Below are 8310 nucleotides of genomic sequence, written 5' to 3' on the forward strand. Positions count from 1 at the left end.
AATGGTCGTTTTGTCATCTTGCCTTGTAGGCAAGGCTCACAGGTGGGAAGATCTTCTACGGTTAGAAAATCCAAAGGACCATCATTTACCAACCTTGTGATTCGGTCAACACCGATGTGGCCAAGTCGGTAATGCCGTAGACACGTGGGATTAACTGTATCACAGGCTCTCTTCATGGGGATTTCAGCCGACGTAGTTTCATTTATGTTAGTTTCTAGAGAAGGATGTAGAACATAGAGACCGTTCTCTAGTTCCCCGTATGCGATGAATCTGTTGATTCTTTTAATAGTAATCGTTTAGTAAAGAAGACAGAATAACCATCTGCACACAGTTTTGAGACAGAAATCAAATTTCTCCTTAAATTTTGCACATAAAGACAGTCTTTCAGTACAATTTTTCCTTCTCTGAAAATTAACTCCACGGTTCCTATGGCCACGGCTGCAACAGTTGCAGTAGTCCCCAAGTAGAGTGTGACTTCTCCTTCACTCAGCCTTCTGCTTACCTTGAACCCCTGCAGTGAGTTACATGCATGAGTTGAAGACCCGGAGTCAATACACCAGGACGTAGAAGCTACCAACAAATTAGTTTCTATAACACAAGTTTCGAAGTTACCTTTCTTGGATTCCAGGTCGGCAGGACAGTTCCTTTTCTAGTGGCCGGTCTTCTTGCAGAAGTGACAGGCATCCGATGCTTTGTCTTTCTTCTGCTTCATGCTCTTAATGGCTTTCATCTGAGGCTTCTTTGCTTTCCTCTTTCTCTTGCCTATCTTTCCAGCTTCAACAAGCATGGCTATAGGCTCATCCTTTCTAATCAGTTCTTCAGCTCTTTGCAACATATTGCTGAGCTCTTGTAAGCTGACATTCAGCTTGTTCATGTTATAGTTCATGATGAACGGATTAAAAGTAGGAGGCAAAGAGCTAAGGATAGTATCTATCTGGGTTGCAAGGTCCAGCCCAGATCCAAGAGCCTCCAGTTCATTGATGTATTCCATCATCGAAAGACAATGGTCGTGAACTTGTTGACCCTTGGACATTGATGTGTGGTTCATTGTGACACTAGCAAGTGCACTATCCATTCAAGTAATAAAGTAGTGAGTGAAGTATCGTTCCCACGAGGATTTAGGAAACAATTACCAATACTAAATTGAGCACTTCTTATCTGATCAACAAATAAATCAAAACTCTAATGAAAACTAAGAAATCCTAAATTAAAATCTATCTAAATCATTGGTCCAATTGCCTTCAATTCAGGTTAGAAGAGTAAGCAATAAATGTCAATCTCAGAATTCAGCAATCTATCAATTTGGATCATTCGAATGAATCATGATTGAGCCTTGGTTTGGTGAAACCCCAAGGTCATGAACAGCCTCTCTCAAGTGCATGTTCATCCTATGCATGAGTAATGGTTCTTCTATCTCTAGCAAGAATCTAATCCCCATGCATGCATTTCTTCAAACACTTCTAAGGCATCAATTCAAATCTGAATTGATCACCAACTGAATTGTGCAAGTTATCTCTAACCTTGCACTCAATTCAGTTCTTGAATAGTAGATCTGAATTCCTAGAGTCTCTCTCAAGCACTCTAGGAATTCCAAGCTGTAGATTAATTTGGCCAATCTGAAAATTTCAGATCTAAATTCTTTTTCAAGCAATTCAGATCTTGCAATCTCAGATCTGAGAATTCAGATCTGAGTTTTGAAGGTTAGTTGGCCGAATTACTCTACAATAACACCCTTATTCAAGAAACTTCAAATATAATTCATGACCATTTGAATGAATCAAAAAGAATTAGATTGCTGAACTGAAATTTTACAAGCTGAAATACATCAAAGAAGAATGGAAACAAGGAGAAAGAAGAAAGAAAATATAACAAAGAAACTGAATTCAAATCAAAAGAGAATGAAACTACAAATGATTTATTACAAAAGATCTTTGAATCACAAACCCTCAATTTGAACTCACCTTCTCTTCTAGCTTGCTTGTCTTGAACTTCCTTCAGCCCTTCTTCTTCTTCTTTCTTGCGCCTAGCCTTCTTCTCTTCTCTTCTCTCAAGGTGGCCGAACCTCTAAGAGTGGGAGAGCCTTCCTCTCAAGCAATTGAACCCCTTTCTCCCCTCCTAGAGGCCTCCTTATATAGTTTTTCAAGGGGGCTCTTGCCCCTTCTTGAAGCCTCTAGAATGGGGTGTATTACACCCCTCATGAACCTTCTAGAGTGCTCCCTCCTTCTCTTCAAGAAACTCCTAGAAGTTGCCGCCCCTAGCTCCCTTTGGGCTGCTATTTGGGCTACAACTTAGCTTGCTTTTGAGCTCATGTGGGCTACACTCTAAGCTACTATTTGGGCTAAAAATGGGCTGGGCCGAAATTTCCTTCTTGCTAAGCTTCTTCCCCTGGATTTTCCAAAGAGTTTCACTTGCTCTTCTTGGGCCGAATGAAATTCTCTTTCTCTCATGGCTGGGCCGGGCTGAACTTGATAAATTTTGGATTTTCTTTTCTTGCTTTTGCCTTCTTTTTGTTGATTTGGCTCCCCCTGAAATCTTTCTTGCAATCAAGCTAAAATAGGGCAAAATTTAATTAAACCATCATAAAATTTCATGCAAAAACCTCATAAAATATAGATAAATTGTAGGTTCATCAAATACCCCCACACTTAAGATTTTGCTTGTCCTCAAGCAAAGACATCAGCCATAAACTTAACATTCCCCCCTTCTGTTTTCACCATTTACCTGGTGAACTTTTTATGATAGAAATGCATTGAGTAGTCGGGGAACTTTTGTAAGTGCTCAACTCTTATTCTTGTAAATTACCATTTAAGATATGTATCAGATCCAAGGAAAGGAAAATATGAATTTCATCATAGTCTAGCCTTCACTCCTAATTCATATATAAATCAACTCCTTAATTGTCAAGGTTAATAATCAAATTTCACTGAGTTTCACATCTGTAACTAAATCTCAATGAGAGTTCAACTTTAGAGCGCCCCTTTGAACCTCGGTTGTCACCACAATTACTTATTTCTAAGGGTGAGTGTATCTTATGCTCCATCTCACCCTTTTCTTCTTCTTTTTTTTTTTTTTTTTTTTTTTTCGGTGTGAGTGCATTTTATGCTCCATCTCACACAATTTTTTTTTTTTTTTTTTTTTTTTTTTTTTTGGTGTGAGTGCATCTTATGCTCCATCTCACACTGGTCACTTACTTGAGGTAGGACTCATGTTCTGAGCTGCTAGTTTTACTATTCAACTCAAAATAGCGGAGTCAATTTGGGCTTTTGTCCTTCTTTGCAATTATTGAACCTCAAGAATTAGCACTTCAGATGTGCACTAGCTCTCTTGACCATTAACAATGAAATCAAGGGCTTCCATACACATGAAGATAGTTAGGGCTAGTCATGCTGTAAAGCATATTCAGCTCCCCTTTTCTCATGCATATATCAAATTGGGTCATTCACAAGAATAAAAACTTAACAAGTACATCAGTCTCCCTCAACTCATTGAATTCCTTCTTAAAAATCATCAAATAAATAGTAATGAACTTGAGGGGTTCCAGTCTTTTTTTTGGTGATGTCATTGCCTACATATGTGTGTTGGGGTGAATGAGGTGCATGGTTTCAGCCCCCATACCCTAGTCTCAGGCTCACTCCCCCACACTTAAGATGAACATTGTCCTCAATGTTCCTAGTGTTAGGGAGTCACAATAAAACCAACAAGAGAAATTCCAAGTAAAGAGAAGGGTGTATAGAGGACTTCCTGAAGATTAATTTCCAGATATGCAAGAGTTCTTTTGGTGGGAGCCTCTTCTGCTAGAATTTACTTGCAAGAGAGATCAAGAGCTTTGTTCTAACTAAAAATAATTTAAACCAAATAATAAAAAGACTACTATACACAATTCCAAACAATGTAAATAATTTAACCAGTCTATAATACACAACAGAAACTTACAAGGCCAAGAAGTTTGAATTCTATCTAACAAAAAAAAATAAATAAATAAATTTAAAAAAACAAGATCAAAAGCCAATATAAATATCTCTTGGAATCTGATATGCAAGTGATAAACAAGTGATTTACAAGATTGAAACTAGCCTAGAAGTGTAAGAGTTCTTGAAATCAGCACACTACCAAAGTTATTTGATTTTTTTTTTTTTGTTGTGTGCTCAGATCTACATTAGAATTTCAGAAATGTAAGTGAATGTATGAAGATCTGATCCACACTAATAATTTTGCTAATTAGAAAGACATAGCTCCATTACTGAAACTAAACCAACATTCAAGTGTGAAGTAGATGTTCAATGGAAAAGAGAGCTAGCTAAATCAGCAATGGAGTTTATTACACACTATTCTAAACTTAAATGAACATAAGTAAACAAATCTAAAATCTACTGTAAACAGATCTACAATCATTGCTGAATTTATGATCTTTAAGCTGCTCTTCAAGTTCTAACAAAAAAAAAAAAAAAAAATCAGATTTGAAAACTTAACTTTTTAGAACAGTCACTTACAAAAACTCCAAACCTAATATCAATAAGTAGGTCTAAAATCTGTTGCAGTTAGGTCTGAAATAAGTTTGATCCCAAGAGCTTAAGACTTCTCTTTCAAGTCCCAACTTAAATGTCTTGTATGCCTCAATTGATTGCAGAGACCTGAAATCAGATCTGCAATTTTATAATGAAAGCAGCCTTGATTTAGATCTGAATACCATTACATAAAAAATATGAAGCTCTTTTTGGACTTTTCAGGCCTCACAAACATCAGTCCTAATCCAATCCAAACATCAATCCACGGCCAATTCAGATCGGGTGCAAGTGATTTAAAAGATAACAAAACATCAAGTTCACAAAAATTTCAGATCATGTACTTATACTGCCTCAAATTCTCATGCACTTCAGATCCGATTTTACCATTCATGGCTTAAATTTTCATCAATCAGGCAAGTCTGATGCATTAAATTGTGAATTGGGTGCTGTCACTACCCGAATTCACATCAAAATAGAGTGGGTTCAGGTCTGAGTTCAGATGAACTCAAATTTGAACCTAGCAGAATGCAGTCCTGCAACCGGCTGAACACAGATCTGAACTTCAAATCTGAGTTTCAGATTTGAAAACTCACATGCTATTTTTTCATTGTTTTCTTTTTCTTTTCTTTATCTATTTTTTTTCTTTTTTTCTTTTTTAATAAATCTAAAACAAAATACAGCAATGCAACCAAAATCTTTTTGGATGAGTGCAGGTCTGATTAATGAATGCAATTCAGATCTGAACTCATTTTTAAATTTTTTTTTTCGGTTGAGTGCTGCAATTCTGCTATAGCAGATCTGAGTGCCGAATGCAACTCAGATCTACAACACTCATGATTTTGTGATTTTTTTTTTTTCTTTTAGAGGGTAATAACTTCAAGATAGAAAGCAAAACAGGTCCCCTTTTATTAAAATTAAACTGAAACAAGGAAAATAAAGTAATCTACTAAAGAGAAAAGAAGCATAACTACAGTAATACAGCAGTTGCATTCAAAGCAAAAATGAAAAATTAAGCAAATTAAACCAACTATGAATGCAATGCTGAAGAACTACATCTACCAGCTACACTAAATCAGCAATCAAATATGAAGTAGATCATCAATGGGAAAGAGAGCTAACTAGATCAGCAGTGGAGTTTCATGCTAATTGCTGTACTGTAGCAGCCCTGCTACAGCTCTGAATGCTAGTGGAATGCACTGCTGCTTTTATTGAATATGTGAGGCATCACAATTATTCAATCCAAACACACATCCTCAACAAATTTAGATTGGGTACAAGTGGGTAAAGCCAAGAATTCAGTCCACCCAGAATTCATAGTATGCTCTGTATCAGTTCAGTCCTCACATCATATCAACTGCATTTCAGATTTGAATTTCTCTCATTCTTTGCTATCCATTCACCCTTGAGGCAGGTTGGATGTATCATAGGGTGGATTGGGGTAGTGATGGCACCCAATTCACCTCAAACTTGCATCGGTTCAGATCTGAGTTCAGAGGAATTCAGATCTGAATTGAGCAGATCTGTAACAGCAGAATTCAGATCTGAACTCAAGTCTGAGTTTGGATCTGAATTCTCAATTGCCTTACCTTCAGTTATTGCTACCAAATTGTTTTTGGGGAATAGCAGAAGTGCCCTAGGGTGAATTGGGGTGGTGATGACACCCAATTCCCCTCAAAATTGCATCAGTTCAGGTCTGAGTTCAGAGGAACTCAGATCTGAACTGTTGCAGATCTGCAATAGCAGAATTCAGATCTGAACTCAGATCTGAGTTCCGATCCGAATTCTCAATTGCTCCTCAGGTTGTTCAAAAGATCTCCCTTTTTTTTTCATTATATATATATTTTTTTTTCTTTTTGTAATGAAAGAAAAGAATAATAAAATCTAAAACACAAGCAATTCTTTTCGGCTAAGTGCTGCAGATCTGAAATCTGCTGATCTGAGTGCCGAATGCAATTCAGATCTGCAACACTCATGTTTATGTGAATTTTTTTTTTTCTTTTTTGAAGGGAACAACACCAAGATTGAATAGAAATCAAATATGCCTTTATTAAAATGAAACAGAAACCAGAAAAAGAAAGTAATCTACTTAAGAAAGAAGAAACATAACTACAGTAGTACAGCAGTTGGAGTCCAAGCAGAAATGAAAAAGTTAGCAAATTAACCCAACTATGAATGCAATGCTGAATGAGATCAGATTAAGAATGCTCAATGTTTCCTAATATTGTTTCTCTAAATCCCCGGCAACGCTGCCAAAAACTTGATGTGTGGCTCATTGTGACACTAGCAAGTGCACTAGCCGTTCAAATAATAAAGTAGTGAGTGAAGTATCGTTCCCACGAGGATTTAGGAAACAATTACCAATACTAAATTGAGCACTTCTTATCTGATCAACAAATAAATCAAAACTCTAATGAAAACTAAGAAATCCTAAATTAAAATCTATCTAAATCATTGGTCCAATTGCCTTCAATTCAGGTTAGAAGAGTAAGCAGTAAATGTCAATCTCAGAATTCAGCAATCTATCAATTTGGATCATTCGAATGAATCATGATTGAGCCTTGGTTTGGTGAAACCCCAAGGTCATGAACAACCTCTCTCAAGTGCATGTTCATCCTATGCATGAGTAATGGTTCTTCTATCTCTAGCAAGAATCTAATCCCCATGCATGCATTTCTTCAAACACTTCTAAGGCATCAATTCAAATCTGAATTGATCACCAACTGAATTGTGCAAGTTATCTCTAACCTTGCACTCAATTCAGTTCTTGAATAGTAGATCTGAATTCCTAGAGTCTCTCTCAAGCACTCTAGGAATTCCAATCTGTAGATTAATTTGGCCAATCTGAAAATTTCAGATCTAAATTCTTTTTCAAGCAATTCAGATCTTGCAATCTCAGATCTGAGAATTCAGATCTGAGTTTTGGAGGTTAGTTGGCCGAATTACTCTACAATAACACCCTTATTCAAGAAACTTCAAGTATAATTCATGACCATTTGAATGAATCAAAAAGAATTAGATTGCTGAACTGAAATTTTACAAGCTGAAATACATCAAGGAAGAATGGAAACAAGGAGAAAGAAGAAAGAAAATATAACAAAGAAACTGAATTCAAATCAAAAGAGAATGAAACTACAAATGATTTATTACAAAAGATCTTTGAATCACAAACCCTCAATTTGAACTCACCTTCTCTTCTAGCTTGCTTGTCTTGAACTTCCTTCAGCCCTTCTTCTTCTTCTTTCTTGCGCCTAGCCTTCTTCTCTTCTCTTCTCTCAAGGTGGCCGAACCTCTAAGAGTGGGAGAGCCTTCCTCTCAAGCAATTGAACCCCTTTCTCCCCTCCTAGAGGCCTCCTTATATAGTTTTTCAAGGGGGCTCTTGCCCCTTCTTGAAGCCTCTAGAATGGGGTGTATTACACCCCTCATGAACCTTCTAGAGTGCTCCCTCCTTCTCTTCAAGAAACTCCTAGAAGTTGCCGCCCCTAGCTCCCTTTGGGCTGCTATTTGGGCTACAACTTAGCTTGCTTTTGAGCTCATGTGGGCTACACTCTAGGCTGTTATTTGGGCTAAAAATGGGCTGGGCCGAAATTTCCTTCTTTCTAGGCTTCTTCCCTTGGATTTTCCAAAGAGTTTCACTTGCTCTTCTTGGGCCGAATGAAATTCTCTTGCTCTCATGGCTGGGCTGGGCTGAACTTGATAAATTTTGGGTTTTCTTTTCTTGCTTTTGCCTTCCTTTTGTTGATTTGGCTCCCCCTGAAATCTTTCTTGCAATCAAGCTAAAATAGGGCAAAATTTAATTAAACCATCA

The 8310-nt window shown here is 37.1% G+C and overlaps 1 long non-coding RNA gene across 1 annotated transcript; it reads right to left on the bottom strand.

The window, feature by feature from the left end:
* Positions 1-362: 362 nt before the first annotated feature.
* On the bottom strand, positions 363-8016 carry LOC148861191 (uncharacterized). The gene is made up of 4 exons (XR_016112649.1): positions 7692-8016; positions 1962-4631; positions 613-1067; positions 363-511 (listed from the first exon to the last, which is right to left on the bottom strand). It is a non-coding gene; the product is annotated as an uncharacterized LOC148861191 (long non-coding RNA).
* Between the last annotated feature and the right edge of the window lie 294 nt (positions 8017-8310).

Source organism: Nelumbo lutea, chromosome 4, assembly GCF_056320005.1.
Source record: "Nelumbo lutea isolate HS-2025 chromosome 4, American lotus-T2T, whole genome shotgun sequence".
Classification (NCBI taxonomy): Eukaryota; Viridiplantae; Streptophyta; class Magnoliopsida; order Proteales; family Nelumbonaceae; genus Nelumbo; species Nelumbo lutea.